This window comes from Chenopodium album, chromosome 1, assembly GCF_948465745.1.
Source record: "Chenopodium album chromosome 1, dcCheAlbu1.1, whole genome shotgun sequence".
In the NCBI taxonomy this organism is placed as follows: Eukaryota; Viridiplantae; Streptophyta; class Magnoliopsida; order Caryophyllales; family Amaranthaceae; genus Chenopodium; species Chenopodium album.
Genome location: NC_137834.1, coordinates 81,613,050 through 81,617,977, shown reverse-complemented (window position 1 = coordinate 81,617,977; position 4,928 = coordinate 81,613,050). Strand labels below are relative to the sequence as shown.

The 4,928-nt window shown below is 35.9% G+C and overlaps 1 non-coding gene across 1 annotated transcript; it reads left to right on the top strand.

Annotated features, from left to right (window-relative positions):
- Positions 1–537: 537 nt before the first annotated feature.
- Positions 538–618, top strand: TRNAL-CAA (transfer RNA leucine (anticodon CAA)). The gene has a single exon. It is a non-coding gene; the product is annotated as a tRNA-Leu (tRNA).
- Positions 619–4,928: the final 4,310 nt, after the last annotated feature.

Sequence of the window (4,928 nt, the reverse complement as noted above, 5' to 3'; positions counted from 1 at the left end):
TTCTTAATACTTCCTTTAATTCCAGATTTATTTTTGGTACAATTTCTTCCCTTTTAATTTCAGCTATTTTAATTGATTTCTTGATTATGCTTTTACTTATTTACTTGATTGGCTTAGTTATGATGATTTGTAAGTAGTTTCATTCTAGGGTTTATGGGGATCCATAATTAATATGAAGGGATAGTTTGTTAATATTGATTATTGATATTGCATGATAATTTCTTATTGAATTGTTTTAATTCTTTGCAATTAGATTATGAATCGAGCAGATGTAATTTGATTGTGAATGTTTAGCAATATTGAATTGATGAATCGAGCACATGTTAATTTAATATTAAAGGCTATTTTTTATAGGAACTTAGATCTAGTAAATTGCGATAGCCTGTTAGATCTATGTTGATTAACAAATTGCGAGAGCCTGGATGTCCGACCCGGGCCTATATGACCGATCAATAGAAATACTCCACCTTTGTTATATATTCCATACATCCCACTAGATAGATATCATATTCATGGAATACGAATGACTTTCAAGATGCCTTGGTGGTGAAATGGTAGACACGCGAGACTCAAAATCTCGTGCTAAAGAGCGTGGAGGTTCGAGTCCTCTTCAAGGCATAATATTGAGAATGCTCATTGAATGAGCAATTCCAAGATCTCGGGTTAATCATGTCATTTGCACATTGTCAATTATTAATTACTTCATTCTATCCCTGAATATTAATTGTTGGTGAACCTGTGACCCTAGGCTTCCTTATTATTGTTTCTTTTCTCCCTAAACTTATTCCTCGTAGTATAGAATTTATTCCCAAAAATATTGGTTACTTAGATAATTTAGATTATAATAAATAATTAGAAGTAAAAAGACTTGTTTCCCTGTGGAGATCGACCCTACTTCCCTATCTACTTTAGTTAGAGGACTTAGGAATTATTTTTTTATTAGGGGATACGACTTTACCCTGTCAATCAACGGCGAAAAGGGAGGGGGAATCACCGGCACAAAGGGGATGGGGAATCAGCGGCGAAAGGGGGATGAGGATTCGCGCTGCTGGTGGTAATGGGGGTCGAGGTCGCGGTTAGTGCGGTTGGTGGTTTTGGGTGGTTTTAGGGGTCGTGGTTGGTGCGGCTGGTGGTTTTGGGTGGTTGTTGGGATTCTACTGGTGGCCGGAATTGGGAGGGTTTTTTTTTTCTAATTTTTTTTACCAATGAAATTGCGACATGTGGCATTTAAGGAAAAAAAAAATCTTTTAAACAGGTCACCGGTTTGTTGACCTGATAAAAGAAGACGCCCTCCAAAGTTGGGATTATTTAAAAATAATCGATAGTTGAGATTTATGAAAGTAAATCGCCCAAAGTTGGGATTAATAATTACAAATTTTCCTAAGTTTAATTAATGCATTGCATTTAAATGATTTTTTATGGGTAGTATTATTTTATGAAATTTTGTTGCCATTGCCCTGCCATGAGTAAGAACAAAGCAAGAAGATGGGGAAATTAGAAGAAAAGAAGGAAAATTTAAAACAAGGAAAATTTAAATCAAGGAAAATTTGTCATAAAAACCTTTAAAATACCTCATTTTGCAAGAATAAACTTTTTAATAGGATCTTTGTTAAAAAAAATCATCACGATCACTTTTTTTTTTAATAAAACCTCCACCCTCTTTTCTGGCATTGACTCTAGTTTTCAGCGTTGACTCGTTATTTTCCTTACTTGTAGCCTACTATTGGGTACTTTGCCTTCCTTTTTTTGGCTCCTAATTTTCCTCTATAAATAACCTAGGGCAAACCTCCCCAAATCAATTGGAAAAAAAAAAATTAGGGCAAACATCCCCAATCAAATCAAGAATTGAATAGTAAATTAGGGTTCTTATATTTCTTCCACAATTGTGTGGTTTATTCTGAAAGACCAATAAGAAATTTGAGTGTGGTTTACTCTGAAAGACCAATAAGAGATTTGAGTGTGGTTTACTCTGAAAAACCAATATTTGATTGGAGTTCGGCTTTGCTATGAAAAAACCAAAAAATGTTATATTTGTAAGTTCGAAAAGAATGACGTTTCTGTTTGATTGATGATAGATGAGTTCGAAAAGATGAAAGTTATCGTCATTGAAGAATAAATAAAAAAATTGAAGGCGTCATCACAAGAGTGTGCATTTTGGCTTAAACAAATTGAAGAATTTTCAATTGCAACGTTCGTGTTACTGTCGTTATGATTGCGGGAAGGTGTTAAACATATGAGATATCGGAAAATATATGTGTGATATTTTTTTCCGTAGATATTAAGATAATAATATATTTAGGATATTTATGTTAAGGTATTATTTTGAGAATATATCTTATGAGCTTTGGTTTTGTATAAATACTCAACCTATTGATGAATAATAATTAAGCAATACAAGTCATTCTATTATCTCTTCACCGTACCCTAATTTTTCAAGGTCTAGTAAAAGAGAACAGAGGAAGTAGTTAATATCTTTACCTATCGTATTTTGCAGTAGGATAAATAACATAAAAGGCTGTAAGCCAGTAACTATATACAATATAAGACATGAGTAAGTCATAAAATGAGGATGACATTTATTTTACATACAATGTCTGTATTAAACTAATACAAGTCCCTTCCCTTCTCTCTTTTTTATCGTATTTCTCTAAATTGCACGAGTCAAAAGATTAGTTTGAAGCATTAGTTATGTCCGTCTTAGATGGTGAGCCTTGTGCCGATACCTAAAATGTATCGTACATCCCAGTAATGATAATACTTAAGGTGGTCAGGGTGACATGGGATGGGAACTATCTCCATATCTCCAAAAAACTTTTTCTCAAAGCTATCACTTCCACCAGCATCATAATACATTACCGTCTTTCGAATTTCAGGATCATCGTATAAGCAATCTCCTACTTGAAGAACCTTCCATTTGTTCAAGTCGAAGTTGCTGTAAAAAGTCTTCCCACATTTCTAATAGAGTATAAAATATATTCCTGGGCCTCAACCATCAGCTTAAGCTTTTGGTTGAGTTGGTCCTTTAACATGGTATCGGAGCCAACGTGACACAAAGATCACAGGTTCGAATCTCATCTGCCCCTCCTTCAAAGTGGAATTAATTCGCGCCGGGTATGAGATGGCCTGTGCTGCATCCACATTTCAAGCCTAAAGGGCCTTTCATGTGAGGAGGAGTGATAGAGTATAAAATATATTCCTGGGCCTCAACCATCAGCTTAAGCTTTTGGTTGAGTTGGTCCTTTAAAAATTTCAAATATTTCTTTGGCATCAATGACTCTGATTTGATTCGTGCTATAGGTATGTATGCACAAAAGACCTCTTTACAGGTACGACCATCTTTGTATTCATCATTGAATGAAATGCTAATTTTCGAACTTGGTACTGATAACTGCATGTTTTGCACCCTAGGGAAGTATTATTCATCCAATCTCTCAAGAAATTCTTTTTTCATCTCTGCCTCCGCTAACTTCTTTTCAAGTATGTCGATTTTTTCTTGTTTTTCTTTTAATTCCTTACTTCTTTTGATCTTTGCCTCTTCCAACATCTCTCTCATTATCTCAATCATCACTTGATCACCATTTAATTCCTCCTTCAAGTTATCCTCATCCTCCTCGACTTCTTTCTCTTTCCCTCTCAATTTTTCGTTGCATTTGTCACAACAATGGTCGTGATTTGAACCAATATCTAAGAGAAGACCATCCACAAAGTCTCTACGAGCCCATCTAGTATTCAACGATGTCTTGACATCGTACTTAGACCAATCAAAGAGATCAAACAATCTAAAGTACTCTAGTCCTAACACCGTTGTTGTGACCCCTGTCGCCATTGCGAAACAAAGCCCCTCGCGATTAATCATCAGTTGCGAGTTGTATAGATCTTCGGTAAGTGTCTGCAATTCAGGCCCCCTAATTTCTTTGTTCCCAATCTTCAACGCCTCATACTTGTTCCCCAGTCCTATATTAATTCCGAGATAGCTTAAATTTTTTTGTTTCACCGGGTACATGTAAAGACCGTCTAGCTCGTACACTCCAATTGATCCCATCTCCAAACATTGTAGGAAAGTCTTGTCTGACTTTAATGTGTAAGTTGCCATTTTCTGTCCTCTTTTATTTCGTTGTTCTGTCTTGGAAAAAGAAAGTCACTTATGAACTGCATAATTATTAAAACATTGTGGTAGTCACAAAGTTATTAAAATCGGGATTCTACTTTGAATCAAAAAGGGCTATCAGAATCGAATCATAAAATCGAATCGTAGAATCGTAAGATTCTACTGACATGAATAATCAAGACGTCAAATATAAATTTAATTAAATATATTGAAATTATGAGTTTGAAACCTAACTATTGATAGATAATAGTTATTTAACCATTAAGCAATGGAAAATTTAAGATTATAAATCCGAACTTTACGCGGTCTGAAATAAAAAATCCAAACTTTTGATTATTTTATAAAAATCCGAACTTTGATACCCATTGACTTTTTTTAACTTTTTTAATACTATTTCATTTGCCACGTGTCACATGTTAAGTGGTCCAAAAATTAAAAAAAAAATCAGAAAAAATAAAAGAAAATTAAAAAAAAAATTAAAAAAAAATAGAAAAAATAAAAAAAAAAAAAACGAAAACCCCCCAAATCCTAGCCACCACCCCTCTACCCCACGGCCGATTTGGGGGTTTTCGATTAGGGTATTAGGGGGTTGTTTAAGGGGAGGAAGGGGGTGGGCATGGCAGGGGGTGGGCCGAAAACTAATCGCCGGCGTCGAGGAGGGAGTTCCGGCGCCGGTCGTGGGGTAGAGGGAGTATTTCGAGGGTGGTTATGGGGTTTTGAGGGTTTTTTGTGGTGGTTATGGGGAAGGAGGAGGCTGTCGTGGAGGGGGTGGGGCCAGGGGTCCCCCTCGCCGGCGCCGGACGGTGGCATGGGTGGGGGT